At 40.2% G+C, this 13,808-nt stretch overlaps 1 protein-coding gene across 2 annotated transcripts in view; it reads left to right on the top strand.

Annotated features, from left to right (window-relative positions):
* KSR2 (kinase suppressor of ras 2) overlaps nt 1-13,808 on the top strand; it is a 388,289-nt gene that overhangs the window by 247,687 nt on the left and 126,794 nt on the right. The window lies entirely within an intron of this gene.

Below are 13,808 nucleotides of genomic sequence, written 5' to 3'. Positions count from 1 at the left end.
AGACGAGGCTTGATGGAACTTGTAGTTTTATATGAGCAATGTAAAGTCTGAGCTTTCAGTTCCACTTGTCAAAATAAACATAGGGTCTGATTCTGAATTGTACACAAGTTGGAAATAATTTAATCTAAAAAAAGCCACATGGAAAAATAGAGTATTTATGCCCATATGCTGATGCGTACAGGCATCCAGCTCTTTATCAGTAACCTATCCGCCAAGTTTATGTCAGGCATACATACCACTGTTATGTACGTCTAGTCGCCATCCAATGAAGATTGTCCACTTCAAATAGTGTGGTTCCAAATGACAATGCGATTTAATAGCAAAAAGCAGCAGAGTAACAATTCAATAAAATAAGTACAGCCGATTACATACGCAGGCACCCTGGATCCAGCATTCAGTCATTCAGTCCTGAAGTCTGTGGTCAAGAAGACTGTCTGCTGGGCCCAGAGCCCCTGTTTATATACATTTAGTGATACAGTGAAAACAATAGGGATGATTTGGCATGTTTTCATAGGTTCAAGTTTCAGCACAATCCAGTGAAATGCAGGTCATTGGCCAGTTCAAACGATGCCCTCTAAGGGTGGGGGTCAGCTCTCCAACCGATGCATACTTTTCTTCCCGCCGAAAGCTAGTTCAAACTGGTCTTTTTGCATTACACACACAATACCATTCTGATCATTTATTCCCTATAATCCATATTTTGCATACGCAAGGTACGATCTCTTAGGTGATTGAACCGAACGTCTCAGGATAAATAGGGGATAAAAATGATACTGGACATGATATGTTTCCTGTATCCTGAACCTTAGTGTATATAACATTATAATATTTAACTATAAACTCTGCTACATTTCATAATAAAATAACTATGTGTTGGAACTATTTTTAATATAAACCATTTACAAGTGTATGTGTTCGTGTAAATGTGTGTATAAGTGTTCGCACGTATTGTGGTTAATTACGCTCCTCCACGCCATATCGTGCTATTCGCATAATTTCAGACAAAGACAATCAGATTGATAGATATTAATTTGAAATGACCATATCCAATTATTTAACTTCGACAACCCAGATGCACTTATATTTGACCAGGTCATAAGCACAAGAAAATGTGCTTAATCTTTGTTTTGATAGTGAAAAACTAATTTGCTTTTCGTTTTGAATAATACAGCACCTTATGGACCACTAAATCATATTTTTGGTATTTTTTTTTCAAAATGAGAAGAAAATTGGAGAGTGAATTTATCCACCTGCAAGCAGTTACTATTAAAAGGCAATAAGCAATATAAGCTGTAAAAATTGCATTTTGATGAATTCAATGGATCATTCACCCTTAAGATGTCCTCTACTCATTATCATCACACATGCCATTTCTTGTTAGACATCCATGTTTAAGGTGTATTTGACTAAAATCTGAGTTCCTTAATTCAATATTATTAATTACATCCACATGCTCATCCATGTGCACCAAGTTTATTAGCCATCAGGTAATTGCAGCAGGAGATGAGTAAGCTGATCGTGTGGGATGTAGCGACCTGTCCACTCGTATGTTTATGTAAAGAGGACAGGCTGGATGTGCAATGGGAATTGTCATTATGTGGGTAGAGGAATGAAGGGAAGAGAGAAGACACAGACTGAGACTTAGTGGAAGAAGCAGGATCCCCAATACTAGTAGTGATGTGAGGCTCCTGTTGCACTGATGCAGGAAGATTGTAGTAGAACAGGAAGAGGGAGAGGGAGGAGATAGAGAGAGAGAGAACAACCCCCTAGGTACCCGACTCACTGTGCTGCTCTTCAGCTTGTTTGAGGGGTCCCCATGAACAACACTGACCGCACTTGTGCTTATGCAGAAACAAGAGATTATTCTGTGTATTGCCACTAATGGGAGTTGTCCAACTTATCTGACCAAGACAAGGAAAGGACACCAATAAGCAGCGGCCGTCTTAGAGGTATGTATACTACCCTAAGTGTCCATCCCAGGATTGTGCTCACTGAGTCAGTAGTCTGCTCTGAAAGATCATCTGTCCACCTTGTCTAATCATTTATTAGACTTTGTGTGCTGATCCCTGACTACTATCCTACATGCACAAGCAATGGACACATGGTGCAATAATAACCAACAATGACAGTCTGGTCCTGTACTGATCTCCTCCACCAAATAACTGAAACTGGGTGGAATAAGTGATGTGGGGGTCCCAAGTATTGCTCACCACTGCGGTACATTACCATAGTGGCGCGAGAACCTCTCTCTTCAACCGTCTCACGGTGGTGTCAAATGCATCACTCTATGAAATTACGTTACATTCTGTCTCTGAATTTTCCATCACCACATGGGGTAAGCAATTCCAATACTTAACTACCCTTAGAGTAAAGAACGCCTTCTCATGCTGATGGTGAAACCATTATCCTCTTGTCATCTGCATAGTCCTGGAAATGAGAAGCTTATTAAGCAAATCCTTATATTAACCTTTGGTCTGTTTATAAACATTGATTAGATTTTCTCTAAGGTGCTGTGCATCTAAAGTAAACAAACCTAATTTCTCTAACCTAAGTTACAGATAGGTTCGCTTTCCAAGAATTATTTTGTTGTGCTAAATAAAGCACAGTAATGACTTCACGGTCAAGTTTCCAACACCTAATAGCTGACCATGAGGAGGTGATGTCCTAGGCAAAATCTCCACAAAGGGAAACAAAATCAGATGTGCAGTGTCTGAAATGTTAAAATTAAACGTTTCATTAATACTTAAGGCAGTTTTGAGGTCCCAACTGATAAGAACATATGGACTATGTCCCTTGGTTATAAATTGATTGCTGTGGGGTCATCTCTCATTCTGTTCAATGCTAATATGTACTAAAAATAGTATATATAAGCTGTATGGTAACCATTGGAGTGCTTATTTGGTAACATTCAATTGATGTCTTTTTCCTTGTTTCATTAGTTGTACTAGTATTTAGACTGAGAAAGCCTGTTGAGAGAAAAAGCACAATTCTTTTAGGGTTTTTTTCCCACAGGAACTAGTACATTACATCTTTGTAATTAATGTAGGTTAAATATTTATTTATAATAAGCAATACACTGTATATTTCTTCACAATAGCCCCCTTTAGGCTTCTAATTGGATCAGTGGACATAATAGGGGGGCCGATGTGTGAGAGTACGATCTTTCAGGGATTGTCAGACAAAGCCTATTTGCAATGATTTTGAATGCTATTTTTAGTGGTTTGTAGCAGCTTTAAATAGGTCATCAAGTGCACACTTTAAACGGTGTAATTGTCACCTGTCACTTTGGTGATGGGCAGCTTGGTGTCACATACTAAAGACCTTCTTCCTATATGTACATTTTATTTTTGCATAATGTGTGTCCCCTCTGCCCTAGGCTGATAACCATAACAAGAGGATCAGGTTGATGGCTGATGCTGTCTCTCAACTCATACCTCCCAATGCACGGAAGGTAAACGTGGACTTGTCACCTGTCATGCAGAGGTCTTACCTCACTGTCACCTATGATAATAGCGCTGTCACCCCTCCTCCTTCCTTTACACCTATGCTGCACTGTGGTAGAATGTGAATTACACAGAGTATGCCAAGTTGCTTCCACATACACCTGGCACACAACATGCAACACATTTCACAAACAGAATTTGGAAGGTGATGAATGATTCAGGTTTGCTGTAGAATAAAGGATATGCTGAAGTGGATCCCACTGTGTATAATAAAGTAGGTTCAGGTTCTGCATCCTGGGATTCAGTCTCATTTGGCTGTATAGTCAAGTACAGACAAGAGCTACAATGATAGAAATAGATCAGTATTGAGATGCTCTATTTAAATTATGTTTTCAGTGCATGATTATTGGAGGCTTAAGTTGAATGGTTTATGTACCAAAAAAATTGTATTCTGTAGAATCCAGGGGGTAGTTTTACTAAGACGTCTCAAAAGGAAAAGTGCAGGTGTTACTCATAGAAATCCGTCAGATTCTAGCTATCATTTTCTAGAATGCACTAGATAAATGAATGTATTGCTAGAATCTGGTTGCTATGGGAAACATCTCAACTTTTACTTTTTAGAAGTTTTAGTTAATTTACCTCCAAGTTTTCAATAAAATGTATCTACTTAACTACACCTACAGGATTTCTGTCTTAGGTGCCTCTGTCTCCTCCAATCAGCACTAATCAGTTGGGTTGCTTGTGCATAGTATCCATCTGTATTTAAATGGCATTTGACCTTAAGCTTATCCAAAGATGATATATTCAATAAGCTACTCTGCAGCCAACTGCTTGGTAAGAGCTAGATGCAAACGAGGAGCCAATTTCTGTAATGCAGAGCACCAGGAGGGGGTCGGGATGGGTAATGAGAACATTCTATTCAAATTACCATCCTTTTATAATAAAAATACTAAATTTGGGGATGAGAAATATGTGTTAAAAGACCTAAAATGCCTAAGGACTGGTTACAAGTTTCTTTACTAATATTGCATTTAGGTAATTTTATACTAAACAATACCAAAAAATCATCCGGACTTTTATTGTGTAGTACATACTGCACAGATAAGAGCTAATTGGTTGCTGTGGTTTACTTTATATTTTTCACCTACATGGAAGGTTAGTACATGAGCCCTAATGGCTACAAAAAAGTGGGTGCTCGTTCTTTATAAGCCCTGGTAATTTTTACGCACAAACACACCACCTAACAATTGTACATTAGCTCTTAGCCCCTGACAGTCATTATATTTATTTCAGGGCAATATACAATGTTAGATCCCAGAGTTAATCTTATCAAATCTTCCATCATGATAACTTTCTTCAGGAAATGTTCTAATAGTCAAGTGCAATTCCAATCCACATCTGTAGATTGGTACAGCATTCCCCCCATCCACCCACAGAGTCTAAGTTTGTTGGGTTAGGCACTTCTAACCTGCTATGTAATATATTGTGCACACTTACTATATGTAACTGTATTTATTTAAACACTTTGGGACATATTCAATTGTTTGAATATCCCGCGGCGTTAAAACCATTACCGTTATTACGGTAATAGTAAACTGGATTTCAGCTCGCGACTCAGGAAGCTGCGAGCTGAAATCCAACGAGAAAACTACCGTAATAACGGTATTTACGCGTACTATTACCGTAATAATAGTAATAGTGCGCGCGCCTCGAGATTTTTGGCGTTTTCGCCAACAATTGAATTTGCCCCTTTAAATATTATTTCATGTATAAGTGTTATAATATCTGTAGGGCTATACAAATAAGTGTAAACATACATACAGTAGTGGTCACAAATTTTGGCACCCTTGCACTTTTTTCAAATAACTCACAATTTCCTCTAAACAGAAGGCAAAATGAACAACAGTATTTGGTCTCCACAAATCTTTCTCTGTTAATTCTTGAGTTTTTGTTTGTGATTCTGATTTTAATACTGTATATCTTTTTAAATCAGAACAGTAAATTAAATGGCATTAACAAAATTATTGACTTAATGGGGTATATACAATTAGCCACAATGTTCTGCCGAACATCGTGGCTGTGCACATTTTCACGTACTAAGGAACCTCAAAGTCGCGAAAACACCATAGTGGTGTGAAGAAAGATCTGCAATGTTACAATCGCGACCGTTCCGGAGACACTCCGCTGCTATCCCCTAATATTTGGTAGCACAGCCTCTGTTGAAAGTAATTGCTATAGCCATGAAGGAGCTTCCTGCACCTCTCTGCTGGCAGTATGGTCCACTCTTGTGCAAACTGCTCAAGTTTTTCCAGATTTGAACGGTGCCTTCTCCCAACTGCTGTGAGAAGGGTGTTCTATGGGATTGATATCTGAACTCATTGATGCCCACTTCAGAGATCTCCAGCATCTTGTCTTGAACCATTCATGGATGCTTTTTGAAGTGTGTTTGGGGTTATTGTCAGCTAGAAGACCCATGACCTTTCATGGACTTTTGATGGCTTTCTGACACTGGGTTCAACATTGAGCTCCAAAATGGTCTGATAGTCTCCAGATTTCATGATGCCATGCACATGTTCAAGACACTCAGTGCCAGATGCAGCACAACAGCCATAAAACATCACTGAACCTCCTCCATGTTGTATTGTACGGAAGGTCTTCTGTCTTCTATGCTTTACCAAAAACTCTACTTTGACCATATCTGTCCACAGGACATTTTCACAGTTTGGCTTGTTCAGGTGTGTTTCCCAGTCGGATTTATGTCTCTCTCTCTCAGCTGTAGGACCCTCTTGGGCCTCCTACCATTTACCCCTTCCATTGAGTTGGTGACTGATGGTGTGATGGTGCAAGCTGAGGCTGTTATACATTGTGTCTGAAGATCACAGTTAATCTGTTTGGTGGTTGATCAAGGTGCTTTCTCCACCAGTTGAATATTTTTGTGCTGCTATTTACTGTGCCATGGGCCTTAAACTTCCTAATAACATGCAAAGTGGAAACAGGAGCATCAGGGTCTGGAGATTGCCCATGCTTGGCTACAACCTGCTGTGTCTAGCGTCCTCAGATAATTCTCTGGCTTTCTTTCTTTTCTCCATGCTTATTGTCACGGGCACTAGGAGTCTTGCCCAGGATTTCACCAGTTAACTATGCTTACCAGAGAGGCGGAGTTTGCACAGCGGTCCTCTGAATAGTGGAATGTATATAACAGCAGATGGAGAGAGGATGCCAATGGAAATGATGATAGTCAGTGACTTGCAGCTATACTGGTAAATGAGTCAGCGATTGCAGCTATATTGGTAGATGAGTCAGCGACTTGCATCTATAGTGGAAAGGCAGGTTTGAACAACGGAGACCAGGTTGGACGTGAGCAGGTGAAGGAAGGTAACAGGAGAGTCAGTGGTCTGCGTACAGCAAGTTGTACCACTGCTATGGTGAGAACACTTATCCAGGTGCAGGTAGGTAGCGGGGAAGTCAGTGGTCTGCGTACAGCAAGTTGTACCACTGCTATGGTGAGAAGACTTGTCCAGGTGCCGGTGAGTGGAGGCATGCAAAGAGTCAATAACGGTATGAAGACACTGAGAGCACAGAGGAACTTGTTCCAAACAGATATGCAGCGTTTACAGCTAATAGTCTATAACGCTATGTATACCGCTGCTGAGTAGAGAGGCTTGCACAGAGCGGATATGCAGGATAATAACTGATAGTCAATCACAAGTATGCATATCACTGCTGAGTAGAGAAGCTTGTTCCAAACAGATATGCAGCATAACAACAAATAGTCTATAGCGGGTATGGATACCGCTGCTGAGTAGAGAGGCTTGTCCTAAGCGGATATGCAAGGTAACAGTTGATAGTCAATAACAAGTAAGCATACCGCTGATGAGTAGAGAAGCTTGTCCACAAGAATATGCAGGCACAGCAGGGACGCTGAATGGCTGTAGCGGGTATGGGGACCGCAGGTGAGCAGAGCAGGTAATCAGAAGCCAGCTGAGGACGCGAGCAGGATACAGGAGTCTGTAGCGGGTATGAGAACCGCTGATGAGCAGAGCAGGTAATCCAGAAGCCAGCTGAGGACACGAGTAGGATACAGGAATCAGTAGCGGGTATGGAAACCACCGATGAGTAGCACAGGTAATCAGCAGGAAGCTGAAGACACTAGCAGGACACAGGAGACACCTTCAGAGACTCACAGGGAATGAGACTCAAGATCAGGCAACGAGGTAATGAGCACAGGTGCCTTAAATAGGGAGAGGTGCCTGATCCACCAATGAGATTAAAAGCAAAGGTCATAAGTTCTTGGATGCTGCGCATGCGCAGTGCATCAAGATGGCGGATGGCCGCGGCTCAGGACAGGCGCCGGCAGGAAGGCTAAGGAGCCACGCACCAGCGCAGAGGCACTCACGGTCTGGTGAGTGACACTTATTGCAGAACACACAGTGGCACAAGACAGGAGAATTCCTTTTCTATATTCCAGCTTGTTTAATAAGTGATTTTTATATTGCAGATACCTCCTACTCACCATAGGTGAATTCAGTTCTTAAGAGAAGGAGAGTTACTTGCTTATAATCTAATTATTTCAATTCTACTCCAAAAGGTGCCAATAATTATGTCCAGTTTATTGAAGGATTTGTGCGTGTGGCACAAGCTATGACTTAATACATTTTGTTTGTGTTTTATTCCACTGCAATCCAAAGAAATACACCTGTGGCTACCAAAATATTTAATTCATTTCAACAATTTTTTAGTAGAAATGGTGCATTTAAAGTAAAAACTGCAAAGATGACAATATTTTTGGTCATGATTGTAAATACTTAAGATTATTATTATTTCCAGTGGAAAGACTAGGCATGTACGTGTTCTTGATACACACACCGTTTTTCCAATCATTGGTCACATGTCCCTCCAACCACCTCTTGTCACATATACCCCCACTCCCTCCCCCTCCTTGTCACATATTTGATATGTGACATATGCCCTCCCCACTCTCCCTTATCACATATCCTGCCCCATCATTCTTCATTTGTCACATGTGCCCCAAACTCTTCCTCCATCCCACACCCCACAGGTTCCTAGCTGCTGCGTCTCTCTTCCACTCTCATCACATCCTCCCATTCCCATTTACAACACTTTTTTCGAGCTGCATCCACTCTGTGGAATTCCCTCCCTCACACAATAATACTTTCCACTGGTCTACAAACCTTCAAGCGTTTTCTGAAAACCCACCTCTTCAGGCAAGCTTATAATATTCTTCAACCACCCTCCTAACCTAACTGGGTTACCCTCTCACCACCTTTTGCACAATTTCCATAACACAACAACCCTCTGACCAACATTGCTGTGTGACTGGATCATATAGCATACAGATCACTTTTTACCTATGCAAGCAGGGTCTTCTTACCTCTGTCTGTATTACCCAGTATTGTATATTATTGTGTTTGTCCCCAATTGTAAAGCGCTATGAAATTTGCTGGGGCTATATAAATAAATGTGGATGATGATCATTATGGAGGAAGGTTCTGGTTTTCATCACAGCAACTCACAATCCTGCTGCTCCAAGCAGCGTGAGCCAGGCCCGGGCCTAAAATATATAAAGTGTAAGAATCAATCTGGTGATCATTGCCCTAGAGAGCTCACTAAGTGTCTATAACGCTAAATGATTTACATTGATGTATACGCATGCAAGCTGTGAGGATATTCAAAGCAGTTGCAGTGTTCTCTATCGACGTATAAAGCTGACAGACTGAGAAGTACCAAGAAGAAAGACAGATACCTAAACTGCAAAGCTTAGTCAATTAACTCTGTCCCACTTCTGTTCTCTGAAATGTTCAGAGGACAGATCTATAATTAAAACCAAAACTATCCTCCGTGCTGTGCAGGTTATAATCTGCAGTGACTCCCTACTGACTCGGATTCAGCAACAGACTCAGTAAGTTTGTTCAAATTTGTGGATGGAAGAATGACATACAGAGCACCCCCAACTGGACACCTCAAAGAATGAACTAGAATCTATAATACACTTCAAATAAATGTCTAGTACTAGTAAATGAGTAGCTAACTGCCATACGTAAAGGTCTACAAACACCTCACAAACATCATCAGACACTCGGTGTCTCCACTGTCTGCATCCCCAGTTGTTTTATCATTATAATGTTTTGAAGTTGTTATTATTGTTTTTAACCAGGGACAACCTTGAATAGTCATGAACAAGGGGTGTAACTATTGCTGTGGCAGGCCATGCAGATGCCATGGGGCCTGGCAATTAGTAATCATCTGCTCCAGGGGCCACCTTGCTCTGTGCGGGTGTTGGTGTGGAACTGAAAGTCCAAAAGGGGCTCCATTGCCTCTGTCTGCCTGTGCTTCTACCTCTCAAGGTCTCTTCAGGTCACAATAGTATATGGCATTACAGTACTTGCCCAGTTCTTCCACTTCTGCACAGCGATCAATAAGAATACTGTGAGGAAGGACTACAGGGACATTGTTACCATTATTTCCACTTTCTAACACTAGACTTGCATTCTCTTTCTCCATCATAGTATGTACTATTGTAGCCAGTGGAAGTGGGCTGGAAGTGGAAGTGTGCTGGTATATGGTGGCATACCATAAAACTGTCAAATTTAATTTTTTTTTACATTTCCATAACCCAACCTCTAAATTTCCGCTTAGACCACTGACTGTAGCTATAAATAATTCAATCTTTGTGTGTTTTTTTTTTTCCCCCAAAATGGCAACACATACAGAGGATAAACCAATTAAAAAAAAAAGTCACTTTAAGAATGATGTTGCCAGCAAGCACAGGAACAGATTATTCTCACTAGACAGCCAGGAGCCCCTGTACAAAATCTGAGCCAAAGCTTTGATCAAGGGCAAATAGGTTTTCCATCGTGCAAATTTGATTAAGCCTTGACATATTTTTGTCCATATCTGTGCAGTGGGTAAATACAATGTTGTGATTATATCATTGACATTTGTCATTAAATATACCACTTACTGGGATGTTTTACAATTAGTTTGCACATACATTGCTAGAATAATGAACAGCTTCTTCTGACTCAAAGGTTTGGTGTCCCACCTATGTGTTTCTGATATCTAATTGTGTTTTAGAGTAGATTTAGGGTTATTAGATTAAATTTGATAAATTTGATTTCTGAAATGTCCTACGGCACTGATGGCTAACCTGTGACACTGTAGGTGTTGTGAAACTACAAGTCCCAGCATGCTCTGCCAGCTATCAGCTAGTTATCTACTGACAAAGCATGCTGGGGATTGTAGTTTCACAACATCTGGAGTGTCACAGGTTAGCCATCACTGTCCTACTGTGTATTGAATGGTTAGTAAAGACAAAACATTCCTTCATATGAAGGTTATATCATCATACAAGTTGTGTAAACTGAGGACAGCTTTTAATGACCATCATTTTATAAAGAGACTGAAGGGTGATAAACAAAATACATAAATAAATAAAAAATATTTAGTTTAATGTAAGATCATAATAAGTACATTATAAATGTAAGTTACATATATGTTACTCTAAAGTTGAAGTCATCTGAAGATGATGAAGTATACAAGATACAAAAAAATTGCAATCTCATATTTAAAATGTATTCTGACAATAAGCACTAAACCCCAAAGAATAATTTGGACAAAAGAATCATAAGACAGAAACATAACATAGCAAACTAAGCCAGTTTACCTTAGTCAAGATGAAATGCATAAACAACCAGGTTTTGCCACATGCGCGCCGGATCCTTTAATATAAGTCAATACAGCAGATGGGACCTTTTTATGGTCAATTAAGTCAACTAATAAAAAGATAATTTTCAATACCCTCAGGAACAAAGGATCAGGTCACTTATACGAGGAAAACAATTATTTTCATGAAACAATGGATAGTAATGATTGCAGTGTTGAGGATGTCAACTGTAAGCTCCAAAGCAAGTGTAGGGATTAACCTCTTCTTGTTGTGTATATATAGCGGGCATAGGAATAGCAGCACAAAATGTAGGTTGTGCGCTTCCGCAGCAGTCTATAAACCTGTTTCCCCACTGTCAGTAACAGTCATGAGGTTCCTCTTGTGGGACCAGGAATAATACAAAGTGGTTGCTAGCAACATGATCGTTAGACAAGTGTTCAGAGTGAAAGCATTATGTCAGCTGCCAAAGTGTGGCATGCACATCCGCATGTCTAACAGGACATCACAGGGGTTTCATGGAGTGTAAAAAATTCCACTAAATGCATGGAAAACTATACAATGTTGGGAACTCACTTAGTAAAAACAGGGTTTTCCTACTACTATGGCCACCACTCTCCTGCAGATGTAATCTATACTTATACTCCCCTACCCCCGAGTGTTTTCTCAGGATAACTGGACAGTGTTCTGTACACAAAATATAAGTGTCACAAGGGATCCTATGACCTCAGGTTAACCAACAATTCCCTTCCTTTATTACCAAACTTATGAAATTGTACATATTTCAGCTCCAGTGCCTCTTCACATAAAATATGTGATTAGATTAAAATGCAAAAATGATGCAAAAAGTGTCAAAAACATGGGAGCACAGGTAAGCCAATACATTGGTTTTACTAATTTCTGGTAAGCCGACGACTGATTTTCCTAATTCTCAATCCTAACACAAAATATAATGATGGTTGTTCAACCCCTCAAATTTTTCCTTTAAAAGCCTCTTTTTTTTCTTCAGACTCAGGTATATGGTTGTCATGTGCCGCTACCTTTTATAAGCTTTGCAGCTGTATGGATATAGTAGCATCAAATGAATATGGGATGTTTGGAGTCAGTTCCTTTACAACAGTGATTGCTAACATTTTGTAGAACTTATATTGTACCCTGAGTTCCTGATTTATGTCCGAATGCAACTTGAATGTAAGTTGCTTGTTTAAAAGGAATATGCAACTTGAGCATAGTTCTACCCGTATTCAGTCCAAGCTTTTTCAGTTTAAGATACGTTTCAGTTTGAATCTGGGTGAAAATAGTCTCTACCTAAACAGTACTTGTCATACCCAGACATACAGAACAGACTGCAGTGTATGCACATGTGTATGTACAATAAAAAGTGCATGGCAGAATGAATACAACTTTTATTTGATCAAAAATTGAAATAACAACTGTATAATGATTGATATAAATATTTATATTTAAATATTTTTTACATTATTTACATAAATAAAGATGATTCCAATGTGTACTGTACATACAATGCGTTTTTAGAGTTTATCTTGCATACAGTTGTTCTGTGATAGCTACTGGCATGCATACGTATAATTTATAAATCAAAGACTATGCAGTGTCAATCATCACTGCCCCCTCCCTTCCTCTGTTCAACCTCTCAAGTTGCAGACAGTAGTAAGTGTTATTTGCAACCAGACAAGAATTTTATGCAAATGTGTTTATTGGTGTAATGTCTTTTTCTGGGCATGCGCAGGGCGATTTCACGCAAGATACGTTACGCAAATGTGTGTATGTCTGAAGATGAATCAGGTAATGAGTCACTCCACTGACTGCCTGCCCTTACAGTGAAGTATACTGTAGGCTTTTAATAACCTACTGGAAGTGGGCAGATATGTGCTCCTATGATATATTGGCACTTCTACCGCTCACTTCCTTTGAAACTGCTCACATGTGAGCATAAGATTACAGGCTCTGCTGCCTCAGCAGCAGGTAAAGGATTGTGTCCTTTGTGTACCCCGCCCCTTACAGTGCTGCGGGACGCATAAGGGGACATCAGCTGGAGCATCCCTATGCACACTATACAGAGGCATAGTGGCCTTTCAGTATACACAGAGGGTGCAGGCCAGCCACTTGTGATGTTTAGTGCAGCGCACAAATGCACCCCCTGACCCATCCTCTACTCCTCCCCCTCTTCCTCCATTGGCCTTGTAGGAGCTGCTGTGTAAGAGCCCTGTCACTGCTCCTGACATGAGTGGACTGGGTCTAGTAAGCAGGTAAACTACAGACTGGACGGGGTCCCTGACTTTAGTACATTTAGTACATTATTCCCGAATGCCTCTTATGCTCAGCAAAATGTGGGTTCTTCTACTGATAAGCTGTGTGTAACTGGAGTAAAATGGTTTGTGTATGTCATCTATTTTATTTTTATGATTAAAAAATTAATAATAGTAATGGCAGCATTATGGAATGTAATAAAATATAATTATAGTAGCATCTCAGATTCATCTTATAATGTATCCCTAATGAAAATAGGAGCAGGAGCAGGTATAGATAGAGAGGGTAAGTAAGGGAGTGAGAGAAGCATGGAGTGAGGCACTGAGGTGAAAGAGGGGGCTAACGGGTGAACATAAGGGGAGAGGGGAGAGTGGACACATGGAAGACATAAAGTAGAGGTAAAGAAACACAGG

Source organism: Mixophyes fleayi, chromosome 1 (assembly GCF_038048845.1).
Source record: "Mixophyes fleayi isolate aMixFle1 chromosome 1, aMixFle1.hap1, whole genome shotgun sequence".
In the NCBI taxonomy this organism is placed as follows: domain Eukaryota; kingdom Metazoa; phylum Chordata; class Amphibia; order Anura; family Limnodynastidae; genus Mixophyes; species Mixophyes fleayi.
This window is presented reverse-complemented; position numbering and strand designations above follow the sequence as displayed.